We start from the raw sequence: 24,688 nt of genomic DNA, 5'->3' as shown, positions 1-24,688 counted from the left end.
CCATCCATTTTTATTCCTATTTGTGACTATGTGGGTCTTCATCATTCTATATTCTTTGGTAGGATTCTTGACCCTTTTCTTCAGCCTCTTATTTATCTGCTAATTTCAAATAACCATTTGTGTATTGTTATGTTTCACCCTGATGTTACGCCTCTCTAATGCTTTCCCCTATGCCGTATGCCCATCTATTTCTCCTGTCTTTGGAGCTTCTGTTCCTTCTCCTGTCTCATTTGGCTTTACTCTTTGTAGGTCCTTCCCTCCTGATTGAAATATCAAATGAATTGTAGAGCATATCATCAGCTAACAAAGTGTATGAAAGTAAACAAAAAATGGATGGGTGGAATGCTTGAATTAATGTCATACACTGGTAGTTACTTGACCCGCATCCCAGTCCATCGTTTTTTTTTGCCCACCATGCCACTTGAGATTAGACCCAGCCTTATGCAAATCAGTAGGTACAGCCCAGCCCAAACTGCCAAGCCGAACTGAACTGTAACACACGAAAGTTTGGTTTCAGTGGCAGAGTGAGCACGGGACACACTTCAGGGCAAACCTACTGCACTTCAGCCGTCACACTAAAGAATACAAAAAAGTGATGGATGGAATCAGCCTCTGATAATTACTCAAGCTGCATCCGACCCTCATTTTTTGCCCACCATAACACCTCAGTTTAGACCCAGTCATATGCAATGCAATCTTTGTCCTGCTGAAGTAAGAACAGTCCAGCCTGAACTACCAAGTCAGGTCCTCTCTGAACCGTAATGCAAGCAACTCAGTCCAGTCTGAGGTATTGAGGATCAGCTGGGTGTGATCCTCCTGCACCTTCCACAGACTGGGAGCAGCTGAGCTGCTGCCATCTTAGCTGCTAGGAGTCCAACAACCAAATCTATTTCAGCCTCTGGTACCAATATGTTTCCAGGTGCCAGACTGGAGGCTTAAGTCCTTTTGAGGATCACCTGCCTATTTTTTTTATGTTTTAGGCTTTCTGTTCATTCTGTTTATTCTGTCAAAGACTATGTGGCTGCTTTTTCTGCATCAGCTCTGATGGTGCATTTCTTCAAATGTTTATTGTATATTTCTGTTCACACTTGTTGTTGTTTCTCGGTTAGACTTAAACTTAGTATGACTTTTCTCATGGTATCATCATTTGAACAAGGTGTTCTGTACGCCCAAGACAGTCTTTGAGATGCTGATTACTTTGACTCTTAAGGCTGGAGAGTCACAGGCCCTCTGAGTCTGGCTGCCACTTACTGTATATCTTTCTTTCTCCCTTCTCACCCCTCCAAAATCAAGGAGCAGCTACACAGGCTAGATCCTAGGCGAGCTATTTATTATTGTTTTGAATACCTTTTGGTCAGGGTGGGAGGATAACTACCTTGTCATAGGTTTCACTGTAGCTAAGAAAGGCAAGGCAGCGACTTTGTTGTGTTGGGCCACTTTTTGCATTACAATCTCCTATGCCTTGGGCAAGAAAGACCCACTGGCTGTCAATCATGAACACTATAAGAAGGCAGCTTCTACTTCCCTCACCAGTGGGTCCCGGTGGCTGATATTTGCCTGGCATCCACTTGGTCCTATTTACATGCGTTTGCCAAAACATAACTGTCTGGAAGCTCAGGTGTGGAGTGCCAGATAGTTTGTGATGGCCCCGTTACATGAGATCTTTGGTTAATTGGCTACTCAGTCCCTCTCCTAGTGGTACTGCATTGAGACTTATTCATAAGGTGAAGAATCTGTGTTAAGATGTATCCATTAGCTGAAAAATTAAATTATCTTCTGTAATGTAAGTTCAGGTGAATTCAATATCTTCCAACAAATTTCTCACCAGCCTTCCTTCTCAGTTCTGTTCATGATAAGGTTACAAGATGTACCGTGGTTATTTGTGTTGGGTTTATGGCTGTTGATCTCTTTCGATTCCTCCGCACATCGCACGGTTGAGCATGGAAAAAACTTAAAGACTGGGGCCAGTACACCGAGTGGTGCTGTATATAGGGTGGTGTTTTACTTCCTGGACGGGTGGTGCCATATGGCGCCACCATGCAGCTCTGTAGAGCTATTGCTGGAATAACATTTTCTGGATTCGGTCTGACATCTGGGGATAAGAACAGAAGTGTTACAAGTTATTGTTACATAATCTTCAAAAGAACTGTCATTTTTATCAGATTCCTTCTTGTTGAAAGTTCTAATGACAAAGCATCCCACTTCTTCATATTTTCTTTACAGATTTTTAGGATGTGATTGCAAGGTAAACAATTTAAGCTCCTGCCTTTATAATGCCCATTCTGAGTGCTAAAAGGTTCAATTCCTTTAGGGATTACCACAGTACCCTACGTACCCCGGTTGACCTTGTAATCTATTATGACCCAAAGCTCCGATAACACTAGTAACATAAAATATGAATATAATAATAGCTGACAAACATTTTCCCAGCCTTGATTCCGTGATATTTGTAATTCTTCATTTGCCATATTAAATAATAGCAGAGATAATGGGCCCTTTTTTTAACCACATTAAGGTGGTCATTATGAACACGCTGTAAAAACCGCTGTGTTCATGCTGGCGGTCAAAACACTGACCGCGAGCGACCCCGGGAACCCGGCCGGCCAAATAAAGAACCTTTCTGTGGGCCGGCGGGCGGAAACATTGTTTCCGCTTGCCGGCTCACAGAAGGGCCAGGCCGGGACATTGACGGCGGCTCCACATGGAGAAAATCGGGCAGTGACCTGCGCGACTGGGCACTGCACCGGGGCCCCTGCACTGCCTATGCAAAGTGCATGGGCAGTGCAGGGGCCCCTTGGGGTGCCCCGGGGCTCCCACTCTGCCAGCCAGGGTGAACCCGCCAGGGAAAGGCTGGTGGATATGGAAACATTATCCGAGGGGTAGCACAGCTACCCTGTCGGATAGTGTTTCTACTCACCGCCAGGCTTCCTGACGGCGGAAGCCTGGCGGTGTGTGTGGCGGCCCTCACTGTGTCCATAACATGACGGTTCAGACCGCCATGCGGTGGCGGTATTTACCCCTGCTGCTGGCATGGCGGTCTGAACCACCATGTTCATAATGACCGCCTAAATCTTACTTTGCCTTAAGATCTGTCCTTTTGTAATAACTTGTCCAGTCATACCCATTGGAAAGTATAATTTTCCAATATTAAATTCTGGCCAAAAAATATTTTTGCTATGGAAAGTTTCCAATAGTTCCAGTTAACATTATTAAATTCCCTTTTGATGTTTATAGTCTGCCGAAGTTCCTTTTTTTACTGGATATTTAAGAATGCGGCCATCACCTCCTCTGTATTACGTCCATTCCTCCCCATGATTCAACCCACTTGCTCTGTAACAAGTCTACCCTTATGTGTACTGTCTAACGCCCAGAGACTGTTAGAATCCAGATTTATGATTTTTGACTTGCTACTATACTTTACATCATGCTGGATACCTACTAGTCTAATGAAGTGTTAAACTGTCATGAAATTCCTTGCGTTTTAGGCGTGAATAATGCTAGTAATTTTTTTAAGTACTTACAAAATTATCTTGTAAATTCTCCTGACCAGATTGTTTGTTGCTGGTTCAGGAAGATGAGATGGCTAGCTATGTTTACCTAGATGTCAAGATAGACTCAAGGGCATCTTTTTCTCCACAAAAGGAAGCAACAAAAGGGTATGCCCTGGCTCTCAATTTTGCGTTTGCAACTCTAGCGAAATCCATTCAGGGACATAACCTACATCTTCTGGCAGCAGTGATTAAATCAAAATTCATATCAACTCTGTCCTATGGAGGCAAAATAATGCTGGGGTCAGATGCCAGCCAACTTCAGAGGCAAAGGAGGTTACAAGAGGTATCTGGAAGACAGCATAGAAAGACTCAGGCTAACTGACCTGTGGAATCTAGACATATCTAACCAAGTGTTTGAGAGGATGGCAAATAAAAGTGTCAAACTGCAGAGCTGGGTGGAGGATAAGGAAATTGTGTAAAAATGAGCGCACTGATGGCTGGTGTTGAGTTCCTACGAGAATCTGACCTTTTCTGGAAGCCACTTATTCCCTAAAGGTGAAACAAAAAAGCTATTGTTAATGAGATTGGGAGAGCTCCCCACCCTGGACTTTAAGCCAGAATGGCAGGAGGAAGGACAACGGGGGATATGAAGTGCCGTCTGTGTTACCAGCCACAGGAGACTTTGCTGCATCTCCTTTGTATCTGCCCCTGTCTAGACCTGCAGCAGAGGACCCTGTTGAGAAATGAGTTTAAAGCGTTAGGAATTAGGACGTGCACATCAGCTTCAATGGATTCACTGAACTGCAGAACATGATGCTTAATATTCGATTAGTGCAGTTCATGGACGCCTTTAAAGACCTTGTCAAGGCCAAAAATGTTGCGCTTAGCAGGTTCAAGGTTGACTCTTCAAAATTATGCTACGGAGTACATTAGCAAGGACAACACAACCCTACTTGAAATCAGGTGGGCTGCCAGGGGACTTTTAAAATTATATTTCATAGCACACCAGTAATGAGTGTGTAACTTCATTTGACATGAAGGCGGGTTACTAGGGGCGTAGTAATCTCCCTTTCTTTTTTCCTTTTCTGGATTCCGTTCCGAATCCCTGTATCCCCTCTTTTTCTGAATCCCTAACCTGCCTTACTAATATTGGGTACCTTAGGATTTAGCATGCACCACTTCATAAGTGGTAGTTACTCTGGGTCACGACACAGAACGGTTTTTTAGGATGCATAGGCATTCAAGGCACTGGTGGATATATGCACTCTGGCACTTGTGATAGTTACCACTGGCCATGACTAACAACAACATTTGTTTTTATCTTTTTCCTCTTTTAAAGTAAAGGTATCATAAAGCACGTGAGCAGTTTATATTGTATATTGCATTTTAAAATGCACATGTGTATGATTTTTATTGACTAATAAACATATTCACCTGGGATTTTTACATACCCACATTGACAAAAACACACTTGCATACTGTCTCGCCTCCGTTTTGATGTCCTTACAAATGTTGATTAGCTTGAAAAATGTTGTTTTAAGAGCCCCTAACAATCCACCGTTCTCTCTCTTTGCACTGCCCTTAAGCCCTGTTATGTTGTGCATCTTATATATTGTGTTTTAACAAGACATCCCAGCATGATTGTTAGGAGATCTGAAGCCCACACCCCCAATCTTATTGACCAAGCTACGCCCCTGCTTGCTTCCCAGTTGCTTCTGTGTCAGGAGGCACCACCAGTAATTGCTCTGCCCTTGTTGCTGTTTGGAAACCAATAAAATCGCACATCTCTAAAGGTAATCACTGGTGCAGTTGGTAGAACAGGTTTCTTTGTGAAGGAACCCGCATCAGCCTGCAGAAAGCCCTCCTAGTAACTCAACTCCTACCTTTGGGTGTGAGGCTGCAGGTACATGAATGAACGGTGGGTGGATGGATGAATGAATTAGCACACTTAAAATGTGCACTCTTTCTATGAAGACCCCTGGATTCGCAATTCTCCTTTTGATAAGGGGCAGTATGATATTGGAACAGGGTGTACTATACCACCTTGTCTTGTTGAGTGGGTGGTCTTCTGACGTTCCCCTTCGGACGCAGGGTATAATTGTTCAATCCATCGTGCATTGGATGGATAATAAAGAACCCGTGGTCATGGTTTTGGCAGTCACTGCCGACACCTAAAAGTAATTAGTCTCCATGTGTTTCATTGCTTTGTGTACCGCTTGCAAGGCCTTAAACTCCATGTCTGTGCCCATCTGCCATATGCTACACTGGCAACGAGGCGGGCATAGGAACCCCGCCAGCTCCCATGCTCTGCACCTCGAAACTCGACTGCAAGACTGACATGCGGCGTCCGTATTAAAAAATAAATAAAATAAAATAAAATAAAATAAAAGTGTTCCCCAAAGAGGAAAAAGCTGGCTCAACCTCAGCACGCGTTCGCTACCAGCCCGGGCGTCAGGTTACAACAGTATCAGCGGGGAGAGTCTTGTAAGAAAAACTTGTAAAAAAAAACAGTGAGAACCACACCACGTCTACCCTGCTACAAACTGGGGACCCATCTCCAAGCTACAACAGCTTCTGATCAAGGGGAGGGACAGGCTGCCACAAATAGGCTGCAAGAGGAAACGTGGTCCTCCACATTGTGTAGCCCACAAGTACTGCGTCTCAGGATGCAGTCATCTACACAAGAGGCCACGATACCTGCACGGGCATCCACTGCCCCAACACTTGCCACATCATGCAACCAGCATACCACAGGTGCAGCAGGACAGCACTGAGGAGACTTCTCGGTCTGGCGGCTCTCCCATGCACCTGGGGCAACAATGCTTGTGCGGTAAGCCACCCCGGATTGCACCACAGCCTTAACGCATTCTTGACAGCACCAAGATGGCAACCATCCCTGCCATAGAGCATTTCGTAGTTGATGAAGCACCCTCAGCACTTGCACGAAAATTAAAAGACTGGGTGGAGCGCCTTCAGTTTTACTTCGAAGAGGTGGATATTCCAGCAGAGCGGCGCAGAGCCCTCCGACTGCACCTGGGCAGGAAAGACATTCATTAAATATACAGAACTCTGGCAGAAGACACGTCAAAATCATATACCCCCGTTACGGGCCCTAAATGGACACTTTGATCCAATGGCAAACAGGGACTATGAGCACTTTGTATTCCACCAGGGTCATCAAGAACCGGAAGAGTCTCTCGACACATTTCACTATCGACCGACAGAGCTAGCCTTCATGTGCAGCTTCACGGATGAACAGGAAGAGATTAGTGGACAAGTAATACCGGGGTGCCGGCAATCCTCCAGGAATCGGGAAAATCACTACAGAGCATCCTGAGCCTAGTAGGGAGGTCGAAGGAGTTATCGAAAGTCAGAGCCTCCCACATGGAAGCCACCCTCCATCGGCCAATCAAGAAGTCAGTGTCATGCGCGGACGCTCAAACCCATCGGTCCAGAAGGGACCACAAGACAAGCTCAAAGAATGTGAGTACCTGTGGGAGAACCCCCCACAGACTCAACGGATGCCCAGCGAAAGGTAGACGCTGTTCTGCATGTGGAAAATACAGCCACTTTGTGAAAGTCTGCTGATCCTCCAAGCTCAGAACCCCTAAAGAGATTGTGCAAGCAACTGCAGGGCCACCCAACATCTCAGAAGACACGGACGATGACACTGAAGGCTATGTAGTCCACACTGTCTTTGCCATGGGAGCCACCCAGTCTGCCCGTCGCCCCCTCCGAAATGCCAAATCAAAGTTGGGGGCCAGCAGCTCAAAGCAACCATTGACATGGGGCTTCCATTGAACTAATGTCAGCGAGTGTCTATCGCTCCCTCAGAGACCCTCCTCTGTTAACAAAAGCAAAGCTCAGAGTGTTTGCATATGGTCAGACACAACTGATACCTCTACTAGCAGCTTTTCGGGCATCAGTATCCCATGGAAACATCAGCGTTGAAACCTCAATTTACGTGGCCAAGAAAGGACAGTGGGCAGACAGCAGAAACTCTAGAGTTAATCTAGTTCGCCCTGGGAGCGCAAGAAGAGATATTGGCCCTCCTGGATGAGTTTGCAGACATCTTCAGGGCATCAGCTGCCTCAGAGGACAGGAAGTTGAGCTTCATATCGACCAGCCCATCCAACAAGTTGCTTTGAGACAACGGCGCATAGCGTTCCATCTCAGACCCAAGGTGGAAGAAGAACTGAACAAGTTAGAGCGGGCCGGCTTCATTGAAAGAATGTCAGGACCCACGCCCTGGGTCTCACAGGTTGTTGTCATGAAGAAGCCGAAACACCCGGGAGAGGTCCACATCTCTGTGGACATGAGACTCCCCAATGTTGCCATCAAACTAGAGCGACATTCACCTCCCACAGTAGACAACATCCTTGGTGAGCTCAATGGTTTTTCAAGATGGACCTTTGATCAGGGTACCATTAACTGCCACTCCATCGAGAACCTCAGTGCATAACAACATCCTCAACCCATATCCGCCATTGGAGATACCTCAATTTCCGCGTATCCAGTTGTAGGAAGTTGGCTCTGTATGCACTATTTCAAAGTAAGGAATAGTATGCACAGAGTCCAAGGGTTCCCCTTAGAGGTAAGATAGTGGCAAAAAGAGATAATACTAATGCTCTATTTTGTGGTAGTGTGGTCGAGCAGTAGGCTTATCCAAGGAGTAGTGTTAAGCATTTGTTGTACATACACATAGACAATAAATGAGGTACACACACTCAGAGACAAATCCAGCCAATAGGTTTTGTATAGAAAAATATCTTTTCTTAGTTTATTTTAAGAACCACAGGTTCAAATTCTACATGTAATATCTCATTCGAAAGGTATTGCAGGTAAGTACTTTAGGAACTTCAAATCATCAAAATTGCATGTATACTTTTCAAGTTATTCACAAATAGCTGTTTTAAAAGTGGACACTTAGTGCAATTTTCACAGTTCCTAGGGGAGGTAAGTATTTGTTAGGTTAACCAGGTAAGTAAGACACTTACAGGGCTCAGTTCTTGGTCCAAGGTAGCCCACCGTTGGGGGTTCAGAGCAACCCCAAAGTCACCACACCAGCAGCTCAGGGCCGGTCAGGTGCAGAGTTCAAAGTGGTGCCCAAAACACATAGGCTAAAATGGAGAGAAGGGGGTGCCCCGGTTCCGGTCTGCTTGCAGGTAAGTACCCGCGTCTTCGGAGGGCAGACCAGGGGGGTTTTGTAGGGCACCGGGGGGGGACACAAGTCCACACAGAAATTTCACCCTCAGCAGCGCGGGGGCGGCCGGGTGCAGTGTCGAAACAGGCGTCGGGTTCGCAATGTTAGTCTATGAGAGATCTCGGGATCTCTTCAGCGCTGCAGGCAGGCAAGGGGGGGGTTCCTCGGGGAAACCTCCACTTGGGCAAGGGAGAGGGACTCCTGGGGGTCACTCCTCCAGTGAAAGTCCGGTCCTTCAGGTCCTGGGGGCTGCGGGTGCAGGGTCTCTCCCAGGTGTCGGGACTTTGGATTCAAAGAGTCGTGGTCAGGGGAAGCCTCGGGATTCCCTCTGCAGGCGGCGCTGGGGGGGTTCAGGGGGGACAGGTTTTTGTACTCACAGTCTTAGAGTAGTCCTGGGGTCCCTCCTGAGGTGTTGGATCGCCACCAGCCGAGTCGGGGTCGCCGGGTGCAGTGTTGCAAGTCTCACGCTTCTTGCGGGGAGCTTGCAGGGATCTTTAAAGCTGCTGGAAACAAAGTTGCAGCTTTTCTTGGAGCAGGTCCGCTGTCCTCGGGAGTTTCTTGTCTTTTCGAAGCAGGGGCAGTCCTCAGAGGATGTCGAGGTCGCTGGTCCCTTCGGAAGGCGTCGCTGGAGCAGGATCTTTGGAAGGCAGGAGACAGGCCGGTGAGTTTCTGGAGCCAAGGCAGTTGTCGTCTTCTGGTCTTCCGCTGCAGGGGTTTTCAGCTGGGCAGTCCTTCTTCTTGTAGTTGCAGGAATCTAATCTTCTAGGGTTCAGGGTAGCCCTTAAATACTAAATTTAAGGGCGTGTTTAGGTCTGGGGGGTTAGTAGCCAATGGCTACTAGCCCTGAGGGTGGGTACACCCTCTTTGTGCCTCCTCCCAAGGGGAGGGGGTCACAATCCTAACCCTATTGGGGGAATCCTCCATCTGCAAGATGGAGGATTTCTAAAAGTTAGAGTCACTTCAGCTCAGGACACCTTAGGGGCTGTCCTGACTGGCCAGTGACTCCTCCTTGTTTTTCTCATTATTTCCTCCGGCCTTGCCGCCAAAAGTGGGGCCTGGCCGGAGGGGGCGGGCAACTCCACTAGCTGGAGTGTCCTGCTGGGTTGGCACAAAGGAGGTGAGCCTTTGAGGCTCACCGCCAGGTGTGACAATTCCTGCCTGGGAGAGGTGTTAGCATCTCCACCCAGTGCAGGCTTTGTTACTGGCCTCAGAGTGACAAAGGCACTCTCCCCATGGGGCCAGCAACATGTCTCGGTTTGTGGCAGGCTGCTAAAACTAGTCAGCCTACACAGATAGTCGGTGAAGTTTCAGGGGGCACCTCTAAGGTGCCCTCTGTGGTGTATTTTACAATAAAATGTACACTGGCATCAGTGTGCATTTATTGTGCTGAGAAGTTTGATACCAAACTTCCCAGTTTTCAGTGTAGCCGTTATGGTGCTGTGGAGTTCGTGTTTGACAAACTCCCAGACCATATACTCTTATGGCTACCCTGCACTTACAATGTCTAAGGTTTTGCTTAGACACTGTAGGGGTACCATGCTCATGCACTGGTACCCTCACCTATGGTATAGTGCACCCTGACTTAGGGCTGTAAGGCCTGCTAGAGGGGTGTCTTACCTATACTGCATAGGCAGTGAGAGGCTGGCATGGCACCCTGAGGGGAGTGCCATGTCGACTTACTCGTTTTGTCCTCACTAGCACACACAAGCTGGCAAGCAGTGTGTCTGTGCTGAGTGAGAGGTCTCCAGGGTGGCATAAGACATGCTGCAGCCCTTAGAGACCTTCCTTGGCATCAGGGCCCTTGGTACTAGAAGTACCAGTTACAAGGGACTTATCTGGATGCCAGGGTCTGCCAATTGTGGATACAAAAGTACAGGTTAGGGAAAGAACACTGGTGCTGGGGCCTGGTTAGCAGGCCTCAGCACACTTTCAATTGTAAACATAGCATCAGCAAAGGCAAAAAGTCAGGGGGCAACCATGCCAAGGAGGCATTTCCTTACACAACCCCCCCCCAAACGAAAGAGGATGAGACTAACCTTTCCCAAGAGAGTCTTCATTTTCTAAGTGGAAGAACCTGGAAAGGCCATCTGCATTGGCATGGGCAGTCCCAGGTCTGTGTTCCACTATAAAGTCCATTCCCTGTAGGGAGATGGACCACCTCAACAGTTTAGGATTTTCACCTTTCATTTGCATCAGCCATTTGAGAGGTCTGTGGTCAGTTTGAACTAGGAAGTGAGTCCCAAAGAGGTATGGTCTCAGCTTCTTCAGGGACCAAACCACAGCAAAGGCCTCCCTCTCAATGGCACTCCAACGCTGCTCCCTGGGGAGTAACCTCCTGCTAATGAAAGCAACAGGCTGGTCAAGGCCATCATCATTTGTTTGGGACAAAACTGCCCCTATCCCATGTTCAGAGGCATCAGTCTGCACAATGAACTGCTTAGAATAATCTGGAGCTTTGAGAACTGGTGCTGAGCACATTGCCTGTTTCAGGGTGTCAAAGGCCTGTTGGCATTCCACAGTCCAGTTTACTTTCTTGGGCATTTTCTTGGAGGTGAGTTCAGTGAGGGCTGTCACAATGGATCCATATCCCTTCACAAACCTCCTGTAGTACCCAGTCAAGCCAAGGAATGCCCTGACTTGAGTCTGGGTTTTTGGAGCTACCCAGTCCAGAATAGTCTGGATCTTGGGTTGGAGTGGCTGAACTTGGCCTCCACCTACAAGGTGTCCCAAGTAAACCACAGTTCCCTGCCCTATCTGGCATTTGGATGCCTTGATAGAGAGGCCTGCAGATTGCAGAGCCTTCAAAACCTTCCTCAGGTGGACCAGGTGATCCTGCCAGGTGGAGCTAAAGACAGCAATATCATCAAGATAAGCTGTGCTAAAGGACTCCAAGCCAGCAAGGACTTGATTCACCAACCTTTGGAAGGTGGCAGGGGCATTCTTTAAACCAAAGGGCATAACAGTAAACTGATAATGCCCATCAGGTGTGGAGAATGCTGTCTTTTCTTTTGCTCCCGGTGCCATTTTTATTTGCCAGTACCCTGCTGTCAAGTCAAAGGTACTTAGAAATTTGGCAGCACCTAATTTATCAATGAGCTCATCAGCTCTTGGAATTGGATGGGCATCTGTCTTGGTGACAGAATTGAGCCCTCTGTAGTCCACACAAAACCTCATCTCTTTCTTTCCATCTTTGGTGTGAGGTTTGGGGACTAAGACCACTGGGCTAGCCCAGGGGCTGTCAGAGCGCTCAATTACTCCCAATTCCAGCATCTTGTGGACTTCCACCTTGATGCTTTCTTTGACATGGTCAGATTGTCTAAAGATTTTGTTCTTGACAGGCATGCTGTCTCCTGTGTCCACATCATGGGTACACAGGTGTGTCTGACCAGGGGTCAAGGAGAAGAGTTCAGGAAACTGTTGTAGGACTCTCCTACAATCAGCTTGCTGTTGGCCAGAGAGGGTGTCTGAGTAGATCACTCCCTCTACTGTGCCATCTTTTGGGTCTGATGACAGAAGATCAGGGAGAGGTTCACTCTCTGCCTCCTGATCCTCATCTGTTACCATCAACAGATTCACATCAGCCCTGTCATGGAAGAGCTTAAGGCGGTTCACATGGATCACCCTCTTGGGGCTCCTGCTTGTGCCCAGGTCCACCAGGTAGGTGACCTGACTCTTCCTTTCTAGTACTGGGTAAGGGCCACTCCATTTGTCCTGGAGTGCCCTGGGAGCCACAGGCTCCAGAACCCAGACTTTCTGCCCTGGTTGGAACTCCACCAGTGCAGCCTTTTGGTCATACCAAAACTTCTGGAGCTGTTGGCTGGCCTCAAGGTTTTTGGTTGCCTTTTCCATGTACTCTGCCATTCTAGAGCGAAGGCCAAGTACATAGTCCACTATGTCCTGTTTAGGCTCATGGAGAGGTCTCTCCCAGCCTTCTTTAACCAGGGCAAGTGGTCCCCTTACAGGATGACCAAACAGAAGTTCAAAGGGTGAGAATCCTACTCCCTTCTGTGGCACCTCCCTGTAAGCGAAAAGCAGACATGGCAGGAGGACATCCCATCTCCTTTTGAGTTTTTCTGGGAGCCCCATGATCATGCCCTTTAATGTCTTGTTGAATCTCTCAACTAAGCCATTAGTTTGTGGATGGTAAGGTGTAGTGAATTTATAAGTCACTCCACACTCATTCCACATGTGCTTTAGATATGCTGACATGAAGTTGGTACCTCTGTCAGACACCACCTCCTTAGGGAAACCCACTCTGGTAAAGATACCAATGAGGGCCTTGGCTACTGCAGGGGCAGTAGTCGACCTAAGGGGAATAGCTTCAGGATACCTGGTAGCATGATCCACTACTACCAGGATATACATATTTCCTGAGGCTGTGGGAGGTTCTAGTGGACCAACTATGTCCACACCCACTCTTTCAAAGGGCACCCCCACCACTGGAAGTGGAATGAGGGGGGCCTTTGGATGCCCACCTGTCTTACCACTGGCTTGACAGGTGGGGCAGGAGAGGCAAAACTCCTTAACCATGTTGGACATATTGGGCCAGTAGAAGTGGTTGACTAACCTCTCCCACGTCTTGGTTTGTCCCAAATGTCCAGCAAGGGGAATGTCATGAGCCAATGTTAGGATGAACTTCCTGAACAGCTGAGGCACTACCACTCTCCTAGTGGCACCAGGTTTGGGGTCTCTGGCCTCAGTGTACAGGAGTCCATCTTCCCAATAGACCCTATGCGTTCCATTTTTCTTGCCTTTGGACTCTTCAGCAGCTTGCTGCCTAAGGCCTTCAAGAGAGGGACAGGTTTCTTGTCCCTTACACAGCTCCTCCCTTGAGGGTCCCCCTGGGCCCAAGAGCTCAACCTGGTAAGGTTCAAGCTCCAAAGGCTCAGTTCCCTCAGAGGGCAGAACTTCTTCCTGAGAAGAGAGGTTCCCTTTCTTTTGCTGTGTTGCAGTTGGTTTCCCAACTGACTTTCCTGTTCTCTTGGTAGGCTGGGCCATTCTTCCAGACTCCAGCTCTACTTGTTCACCCTGTGCCTTGCACTGTGCTCTTGTTTTCACACACACCAGTTCAGGGATACCCAGCATTGCTGCATGGGTTTTTAGTTCTACCTCAGCCCATGCTGAGGACTCCAGGTCATTTCCAAGCAGACAGTCCACTGGGATATTTGAGGAGACCACCACCTGTTTCAGGCCATCGACCCCTCCCCATTCTAAAGTAACCATTGCCATGGGATGTACTTTTCTCTGATTGTCAGCGTTGGTGACTGTGTAAGTTTTTCCAGTCAGGTATTGGCCAGGGGAAACCAGTTTCTCTGTCACCATGGTGACACTGGCACCTGTATCCCTCAGGCCCTCTATTCTAGTCCCATTAATTAAGAGTTGCTGTCTGTATTTTTGCATGTTAGGCGGCCAGACAGCTAGTGTGGCTAAATCCACCCCACCCTCAGAAACTAGAGTAGCTTCAGTGTGGACCCTGATTTGCTCTGGGCACACTGTTGATCCCACTTGGAGACTAGCCATACCAGTGTTACCTGGATGGGAGTTTGGAGTGGAACCTTTCTTGGGACAGGCCTTGTCTCCAGTTTGGTGTCCATGCTGTTTACAGCTATGACACCAGGCCTTTTTGGGATCAAAGTTTTTACCCTTGTACCCATTGTTTTGTGAAGAGGCTCTGGGCCCACCCTCCTGTGCAGGTTTTTGGGGGCCTGTAGAAGACTCTTTACTATTTTTAGTTTTGGTGGTCTCATCACCCTTCCCCTGGGGAGTCTTTGTGACCCCTTTCTTTTGGTCACCCCCTGTTGAAGTCTTGGACACCCTTGTCTTGACCCAATGGTCCGCCTTCTTTCCCAATTCTTGGGGAGAAATTGGTCCTAGGTCTACCAGATGCTGATGCAGTTTATCATTGAAACAATTACTTAACAGGTGTTCTTTCACAAATAAATTGTACAGCCCATCATAATTACTTACACCACTGCCTTGAATCCAACCATCTAGTGTTTTCACTGAGTAGTCTACAAAGTCAACCCAGGTCTGGCTCGAGGATTTTTGAGCCCCCCTGAATCTAATCCTATACTCCTCAGTGGAGAATCCAAAGCCCTCAATCAGGGTACCCTTCATGAGGTCATAAGATTCTGCATCTTGTCCAGAGAGTGTGAGGAGTCTATCCCTACACTTTCCTGTGAACATTTCCCAAAGGAGAGCACCCCAGTGAGATCTGTTCACTTTTCTGGTTACACAAGCCCTCTCAAAAGCTGTGAACCATTTGGTGATGTCATCACCATCTTCATATTTAGTTACAATCCCTTTAGGGATTTTCAACATGTCAGGAGAATCTCTGACCCTATTTATGTTGCTGCCCCCATTGATGGGTCCTAGGCCCATCTCTTGTCTTTCCCTCTCTATGGCTAGGATCTGTCTTTCCAAAGCCAATCTTTTGGCCATCCTGGCTAACTGGATGTCCTCTTCACTGGGGCTATCCTCAGTGATTTCAGAGGTGTTGGTCTCTCCTGTGAGGGAACCAGCATCTCTGACTATTATTTTTGGAGTCAGGGTTTGAGGGACCCTGTTCTCCCTAGATAGGATTGGTAGGGGGGAATTTTCCTCCAAGTCACTATCCTCTTCCTCTGAGTTGCCACCCTCAGAGGGGTTGGCCTTTTCAAACTCTGCCAAAAGCTCCTGGAGCTGTATTTTGGTAGGTTTGGGGCCCATTGTTATTTTCTTTATTTTACAGAGTGACCTTAGCTCCCTCATCTTAAGATGGAGGTAAGGTGTGGTGTCGAGTTCCACCACAGTCACATCTGTGCTAGACATTTTGCTTCTAAAAGTTGGAATACTTTTTAAGAATCTACAACTGGTTCTAGAATCTAATTCAAACTTTTACAAACTTTTAAACTCTAAAAGAAATGCTAAACAGGATCTAACACAAGGCCCTAGCAGGTCTTTTAAGAATTTAGAAAACTTTTCAAATTGCAAAAATCAATTTCTAATGACAATTTTGGAATTTGTCGTGTGATCAGGTATTGGCTGAGTAGTCCAGCAAATGCAAAGTCTTGTACCCCACCGCTGATCCACCAATGTAGGAAGTTGGCTCTGTATGCACTATTTCAAAGTAAGGAATAGTATGCACAGAGTCCAAGGGTTCCCCTTAGAGGTAAGATAGTGGCAAAAAGAGATAATACTAATGCTCTATTTTGTGGTAGTGTGGTCGAGCAGTAGGCTTATCCAAGGAGTAGTGTTAAGCATTTGTTGTACATACACATAGACAATAAATGAGGTACACACACTCAGAGACAAATCCAGCCAATAGGTTTTGTATAGAAAAATATCTTTTCTTAGTTTATTTTAAGAACCACAGGTTCAAATTCTACATGTAATATCTCATTCGAAAGGTATTGCAGGTAAGTACTTTAGGAACTTCAAATCATCAAAATTGCATGTATACTTTTCAAGTTATTCACAAATAGCTGTTTTAAAAGTGGACACTTAGTGCAATTTTCACAGTTCCTAGGGGAGGTAAGTATTTGTTAGGTTAACCAGGTAAGTAAGACACTTACAGGGCTCAGTTCTTGGTCCAAGGTAGCCCACCGTTGGGGGTTCAGAGCAACCCCAAAGTCACCACACCAGCAGCTCAGGGCCGGTCAGGTGCAGAGTTCAAAGTGGTGCCCAAAACACATAGGCTAGAATGGAGAGAAGGGGGTGCCCCGGTTCCGGTCTGCTTGCAGGTAAGTACCCGCGTCTTCGGAGGGCAGACCAGGGGGGTTTTGTAGGGCACCGGGGGGGGACACAAGTCCACACAGAAATTTCACCCTCAGCAGCGCGGGGGCGGCCGGGTGCAGTGTCGAAACAGGCGTCGGGTTCGCAATGTTAGTCTATGAGAGATCTCGGGATCTCTTCAGCGCTGCAGGCAGGCAAGGGGGTGGTTCCTCGGGGAAACCTCCACTTGGGCAAGGGAGAGGGACTCCTGGGGGTCACTCCTCCAGTGAAAGTCCGGTCCTTCAGGTCCTGGGGGCTGCGGGTGCAGGGTCTCTCCCAGGTGTCGGGACTTTGGATTCAAAGAGTCGCGGTCAGGGGAAGCCTCGGGATTCCCTCTGCAGGCGGCGCTGGGGGGGTTCAGGGGGGACAGGTTTTTGTACTCACAGTCTTAGAGTAGTCCTGGGGTCCCTCCTGAGGTGTTGGATCGCCACCAGCCGAGTCGGGGTCGCCGGGTGCAGTGTTGCAAGTCTCACGCTTCTTGCGGGGAGCTTGCAGGGATCTTTAAAGCTGCTGGAAACAAAGTTGCAGCTTTTCTTGGAGCAGGTCCGCTGTCCTCGGGAGTTTCTTGTCTTTTCGAAGCAGGGGCAGTCCTCAGAGGATGTCGAGGTCGCTGGTCCCTTCGGAAGGCGTCGCTGGAGCAGGATCTTTGGAAGGCAGGAGACAGGCCGGTGAGTTTCTGGAGCCAAGGCAGTTGTCGTCTTCTGGTCTTCCGCTGCAGGGGTTTTCAGCTGGGCAGTCCTTCTTCTTGTAGTTGCAGGAATCTAATCTTCTAGGGTTCAGGGTAGCCCTTAAATACTAAATTTAAGGGCGTGTTTAGGTCTGGGGGGTTAGTAGCCAATGGCTACTAGCCCTGAGGGTGGGTACACCCTCTTTGTGCCTCCTCCCAAGGGGAGGGGGTCACAATCCTAACCCTATTGGGGGAATCCTCCATCTGCAAGATGGAGGATTTCTAAAAGTTAGAGTCACTTCAGCTCAGGACACCTTAGGGGCTGTCCTGACTGGCCAGTGACTCCTCCTTGTTTTTCTCATTATTTCCTCCGGCCTTGCCGCCAAAAGTGGGGCCTGGCCGGAGGGGGCGGGCAACTCCACTAGCTGGAGTGTCCTGCTGGGTTGGCACAAAGGAGGTGAGCCTTTGAGGCTCACCGCCAGGTGTGACAATTCCTGCCTGGGAGAGGTGTTAGCATCTCCACCCAGTGCAGGCTTTGTTACTGGCCTCAGAGTGACAAAGGCACTCTCCCCATGGGGCCAGCAACATGTCTCGGTTTGTGGCAGGCTGCTAAAACTAGTCAGCCTACACAGATAGTCGGTGAAGTTTCAGGGGGCACCTCTAAGGTGCCCTCTGTGGTGTATTTTACAATAAAATGTACACTGGCATCAGTGTGCATTTATTGTGCTGAGAAGTTTGATACCAAACTTCCCAGTTTTCAGTGTAGCCGTTATGGTGCTGTGGAGTTCGTGTTTGACAAACTCCCAGACCATATACTCTTATGGCTACCCTGCACTTACAATGTCTAAGGTTTTGTTTAGACACTGTAGGGGTACCATGCTCATGCACTGGTACCCTCACCTATGGTATAGTGCACCCTGCCTTAGGGCTGTAAGGCCTGCTAGAGGGGTGTCTTACCTATACTGCATAGGCAGTGAGAGGCTGGCATGGCACCCTGAGGGGAGTGCCATGTCGACTTACTCGTTTTGTCCTCACTAGCACACACAAGCTGGCAAGCAGTGTGTCTGTGCTGAGTGAGAGGTCTCCAGGGTGGCATAAGACATGCTGCAGCCCTTAGAGACCTTCCTTGGCATCAGGGCCCTTGGTACTAGAAGTACCAGTTACAAGGGACTTATCTGGATGCCAGGGTCTGCCAATTGTGGATACAAAAGTACAGGTTAGGGAAAGAACACTGGTGCTGGGGCCTGGTTAGCAGGCCTCAGCACACTTTCAATTGTAAACATAGCATCAGCAAAGGCAAAAAGTCAGGGGGCAACCATGCCAAGGAGGCATTTCCTTACACCAGTGCTGCAGAAATTTTTCAAAATACGATCCACGAAGTGCTCAGCGGCCTGCCCGGAGTCATCAACGTTAGTGATGACATACTCATCCATGCCAAATCTATACAGGAACATCAACAACATGTGCGTGGAGTCCTCCTGAGGATAAAAGACGCAGGTCTTACATTGCACAGAGAGAAGTGTGAATTTCTCAAACAAAACACATCCGAAGTAAGGAGTTTTCTAGGAATGGTCAACTTCTGTGGTCATTTTATCCAGGACCTTACAAGCCTTAAGCAACTTCTGCGAGAACTCACCAAGGCCACAACCCCCTGTCGTGTAGGGTTCTGATCAAGAGGAGGCCTTTCAAAAGACTAAAGAAATGCTGTAAGCAAACACAATTTATCCTACTTTGACCCCGCCAAGCACACAAACACTGCAGTAGACACAAGCCCCAAAGGACTAGGAGCAGTACTTACACAACACCAACATCATGGTGAATAGGCCCCGTCACCAAAACGGAGAGCAGGAGGCCATTGCCATGAACTGGGCATGCCAACACTTCCACCTATATGTCTACGCCCATCATTTTGTCATCACTACTGACCACAAGCCTTTAATACCATTTTTCCAAGGGTCAGCGTCCAAACTCCTGGCTTGCATCAAAAACCGGATGTTACAGCTCCAGTAGTATGTCTGTCGGGTAGAGTTCTGGCCTGGCACCACCAATCCATCAGACTATCTCTCCTGGCACCCTCAAGCATCAACCCCCAAAGAGGAAGCAGAGGTGGCCGAAGCTTATGTTCACTACATTGCCAAATGAGTTCGCCCACTTCCTCTCCCCTTAGAAACACTACAACATTATGCCATGAAAGAAGACGAGTGTCTGAAGCTTACCCTCGCTGCAATCAGATGGAACAATTGGAGAACTCTCAAGGTGCAACTGCTGCAAAGAACCCCGGAGACAAGTATAATATTGGAGTGGTTATTACATGTTCAACAAGAGCTGTCTGCTGATGATAGCAGTTGTCTATTGAGGGGGCCTTGCCTCGTCATTCCCGTTAGTCTGACCCAACGAGCAGTCCAACTGGCCCACAATGGACCTCAAAAGATCACCAAAACAAAGAACAGATTCCGCACCAAAGGCTGGTTCCCAGGCATGGATGACCTGGTGGAAGCAACTGTAAGGTCACGTCATTGGAGTCAAGTAATGGGTTCTCCTGAACCACCTCCGCCAATCATCACTGAAAAAGGTCCACACCCTCCATGGGAATGCGCTTATCTTGACTTTGGTCATCTTCCAAATGGGAGACACATTTTAGTCATCATAGATGACTACACCAAGTATCCTGAAGTTGAAATCGTGGGGTCACAGTCAGCCCCAGAGGTGATCACAAAACTGTAAAAGGTGATTGCCACCCTTGGCATAATGAAAGTTGTGAAGACAGACAATACGTCCCCATTCCATGGACAAGAGAACACAGAGTATCTCAACTCCTGGGGCATCCAACACCGGAAAATAACACCAAAAGGGCCTTAAGCAAATGGAGAGTTGGAGCAGTTCATGAGAACCCTAACTAAGGTGATTTGCGTTGCTCACGCAGATGGCCAGTCGGTTGAGAGAGCCATTTATGGCTTCCTACACAAGTACCGCCAAACCCCTCATATGACTACCGGTCGAGCTCCGGGACATGCTAGCATGGGCCGAGTTACTGCTGATGTGATTCCTCATCTTCCCACGTGGTCTCCACCCATGATCGATGACTCAGAGGTTCTCAACAAAAGAAAGCCCACCAATCAAAGAGCCAGCGCATTGAGAAATGCCCGACCCGGTGAGATTCAAATTGGGGATTGGGTTTTTGTCAAGGCCCGATACCCCAGCAGCAAATTTTGGTTGCCGTTCAAACAGAACACTTTGCTGGTAGTCAAACGACAAGGTACCATGATCACAACCTGCCAGTGTGATGATACCGTCACGAGGAATGTGTCCATTTCAGGAAGGTTCAACGCTCTCCTGGAAGTCATTCAAATCCTGGAGATGACCTGGATCAATCGCCACAGCATCCTGACTGCACAAGCTCACCCTAAGCTCCTCCATCAGGGACCCGCCGAAAGGCTTTCATCCCCAGGGTGTACATCAACTTTCCCTAACCAGGACCAGGAGTCCCTACAGACTCAACCCGAGTGAAAGGTGAACACCCCAGATATCACCCTCGACTAAACCTTGCACCATCCTCTCAGCCGGCAGACTTTTTAGTATGAACATGCAGCCGGCAGTCGCAGCCCGTGATGAGGTAACGTGTGTACTTGTATGAACCCTTCATTGCAAGTTGGTTATGTTTTTTCATTTCTGAAAGTTGGGGAGGAATGGCTTTACCACCTTGTCATGTGACGGGGAGGTTCGCTGACTTTCCCCTGCGGACTCAAGGTATAATGGTTCAATCCAGAATGCGCTGGACAGTTAATGAAAAGCGCCTGGGCGTGGTTTTGGCAGGCACGGTTGGCACACAAAAGTAATTTTTCGCCGTGTGTTTCATTGCCTTGCGTGCCGCTTGCGAGGCCTCGCGCTCCATGTGCGCGCCCGTCTGCAGTACGCTACACAGGGAAATAATTTATCCCCGTAATACCTGTTCCTCAAGGCGTGGAAATGTGAAAGGCGTTGTTTATGTGGTGTACCCCCCTCGACTTGGTTAAATGCACCAGTGTACGCTTTCATAACTCCTTGATATGTTTGCATGGATACCGCGGAAATAACATAAAAGCTCAAAAGGGATGTGTTTTTTGTTATATTGAAAGCACTTGCTGTTGGTTCTATTCGCCACCTGATGGCAGTGTTGTTCCTTGGTGGGAAGAGGGCTAACTGATTTAGGAGAACCAATGTATCCTTAAACAAGCACTGGCACAGCCGATAGGTTTCGATTTTGGAACATTTGGCTGTGCCGTTGATGCGGCGCCACATCACCGGGGCTGTGCAGCATGGTTAAAATGGAATAAACAAAAAAGTGTATGACTTGTCGTCGAGGTAATTTTGTAGGCGCGCACACCAAGCACGAGGGCACCTGCAAAATCTTCTATTTACTGCTCCGTGTATTGCTACATAAAAATAATAAAATGATGGGATGGGGGAAGCGATACAGGCAGCGGCAGCTGGTACCCTTTGAAAGTGGTAGGGCAAGTGAAATGCCCCACTACTTCCCAAAAAACATATAACACCCCGTCCCTCCAAAACCCCGGGTAGTAAACTATTCCTCCATTCAAAAGCCCAAACCATAACACTAAGTACAAAATAAACACAACCACTACACTTACATGCATTACACACAAACATGCATTACACACACATGCACTACACATTTAAAATAAAAATCGGCACTTACCCACGGGCTGTGTGTCCTCCTCAGTGCTCTTCTCGTTGATGCCGGAAGAGTTGCCCTAACCAATCCAGACACTGCTCTCATGCTGTTAGCCAGCATGAGAGAAGCGCCTGGATTGAATGGCCTTAGAGGCCTGTGCTTGGTCTCCACCCAGCTGTTTTAAGACAGCAGAGTGGAGAGCTTCAAAGTGACATGCGAACTTTGGAGCATCCAGCCAGTCACTTCTCTAGACACACCTAGCACCACTGCTCTAGACACGCCCAGCACGACACTGGGCTGGTGCGCGGCGGCACCGTAAATCAAAAAGGCAATGAAAGCTTTTAATTGCCATTTTATTTTGGCTAGTGCGTCTCGCAGCATGTGGGGAGGCAACGCTCCCCCACCTTTGAGAAGAAACTGCCACGGATACAAGGGGAGCAAGGTGGAAGCTGGTGTGGAAGGAAACAACAGAGTACAGTGGTACAAAAATTATGAAAATCTCTAAAAGGTGGTATTTTTCCCCTTATCAGTACATACTTTAATCAGTAAATATAAGAAGAAGGACATGAAGAGGGGCCGAAGCACATGATGGAGACAACTGGAAAATACATGCACTTGTGGATTTCTTAAGCAAAAAGAAAAAAGTAGGTTCCTAAAAGTGAACACATGTAAAGAAGCTATGTTCCTGGAGTGGTACAAATGCATATGATTGACAAGGCAAGCCATTGAATAAGAAGCAGGCAAATAAGTGTGATAGTAAAGTCAACCATTGGTAAGCAACGAGCCGACTGCAAAACCCACTAAGTTCATGGCAAGCCCACAATGTTGCTTTTTTGCAACCAGGCAAAGCAAGCATGCACTGTGTGCTTTAAGGGATGCACTTTTTAAGCAAAAAATACCTGTAGGTATTGTTGCATTACATGATAAGGAGTACCCTGAAAAGAGCTGTGTCTATAGTAGACAAATCCATGAGGGCAACATTGTGATTGGCTGATGGAGCATTATTGCATCTCAAGCTTCGGACCTCATTGCCAGTTAATACCCTCTTTTCAAATGCTCTCTTTTCATGTCAGGTGATTGGCCAGCACAATCCTCTCTCCACACAGCAGAAACTGCACATTAACAAAAAAAAAAAACACGCACACCCTATTTACAAAAGGACCCACACACTAACAAATGACATACAATTGTGCACGTACCTTATTCATTGCATGTATGTTTGTATGTGAGTGCATTCTGTGCACATATAAACAGATTAAAGCGCATTCTTGCATACACACACATATAAAAAAATACTTACACTACACACAAAAGCAACACTTACTAGCAAACTGCACACAATTGGTGCATGTACTGTTTACTGTATGCAGTTTATATAGTAGAACAGTTTGCACACAGATATTTATGCAGTTGAGAAAAAACACTTGCCACTGACATCTGCATGAATCCAGAGGTCAAGCGTTCAGATTCTGACAGGACCAGCTTAGACTTCTGTCCTTTAGAACTGTGAGTGTATGTGCGGTATGAAGCACTGTATCTCAAAAGAATGAGTGCACATGTGTATGCATTCGTGTGTGTGTGTATATTCTACACATTTGACTAACACGCTTGTTCCAGGGCCTCAGTGACCAGACATTCCTACTGGACTTGGTATGATTTGTGGTGTAAACAGTCTCCGGAGAGCTTTTGATGTGGCCTAGAGGTTGATGATGTCTGGTCATGTGAAAATGACTTCTACAGCAGTGGGATGATCATCCAGTGATTCTGGGATGGCTTCTAAAGTAATCCTCGTTGACCTGGGCGGGCACTACAATAAGGACAATGCTACTGCAGAGTATCAAACAGCAGGTTGAACAAACGTGTCTCCAGGCAGGAATACCGCACACTGCAAGCCTCAGGTAATGGACGAGGGTAAAGAAATTCTAACCACTCTTCCTGCCCATATGCAGTGATCTTATGTAACGCTGTTTCTCCATAGCCCCTCTGGCTCTCTGCTGTTATAGCCTCAACAGTGCTGAAAAACAAGGCCGTCTAAAGTTTGCAACCACGCAGCCCTGCATTTAGGCGCTCTGTGAACTTGTATACCTGTCAACCCATAGAACTTTACAATCTCTGTTAGTAAAAGTATGTTCTCACTCCTCACTGAGAGCATCCTAAAACATGCATTGGCCTGCCATGTCCAATACTGCGGCTATAAATGGATGAATGAATGAGCAGATGTAGGGGTGCTTTTCTAGATTAATAAGTCATAAGATATGGTAAACATCATATAGCTCTTGCCCACCTGAAGGCCTCTTGGCACTGGGGTTAGAAGAATCTGTCCGTCTCTGAGGGGGGCAGCATTGTTTACCACACGCAACATGGCGTGGTGAATAAACCTATGAGTGGGCAGCTTAGCGCTGTGCAGTATATATACTGCTACTTGTAGGCCCCTGGAGTCAGGTCAGAGGTGAATCATAGGGGACTAGTGCTTGGGGAAGTCACAGGAAGGGGGGACCCCATCCAACTGGGATGTAGAAATGCCAGAATGAATTCCATATGACCTGGGCTCACAAACGGTGTCCTGCCCAGCAGCTGGCCTGTGTATGCTGGCAGCAAGAGGGCTGCACCTGGCAGAGTAAGGTGGATAATTTGTTTTGGTGATGTCATTGGTTGTCCACGCGTGATGTGAGCCATTTAGGACAAGAATATATTAGAGAGAAGACCCTTGTTTACAGCAAACACAGCGAGGGGGATGTGGCATATCATAACGAGAAAGACCAATATATGGAACTTTATTGTTGCAGAGAAAAAGGAGATGGGAGTATAGATAGAAACATTCACAGAAAACATACAAGCCCAATCCTTGGACCTTCCAGGGGACAGGATACAGGTCTCTGGGAGCCCTCACTCTGCAAGACGGG

At 47.7% G+C, this 24,688-nt stretch overlaps 1 protein-coding gene across 4 annotated transcripts in view; it reads left to right on the top strand.

Annotated features, from left to right (window-relative positions):
- DGKI (diacylglycerol kinase iota) overlaps nt 1–24,688 on the top strand; it is a 909,351-nt gene that overhangs the window by 671,155 nt on the left and 213,508 nt on the right. The gene's annotated exons all lie outside the window — the stretch shown is intronic.

The sequence above is a fragment of the Pleurodeles waltl genome, chromosome 4_1, assembly GCF_031143425.1.
Source record: "Pleurodeles waltl isolate 20211129_DDA chromosome 4_1, aPleWal1.hap1.20221129, whole genome shotgun sequence".
Classification (NCBI taxonomy): Eukaryota; Metazoa; Chordata; class Amphibia; order Caudata; family Salamandridae; genus Pleurodeles; species Pleurodeles waltl.
Note: the sequence above shows the minus strand (reverse complement) of the source record. Positions and strands in the feature narration are given on the sequence as shown.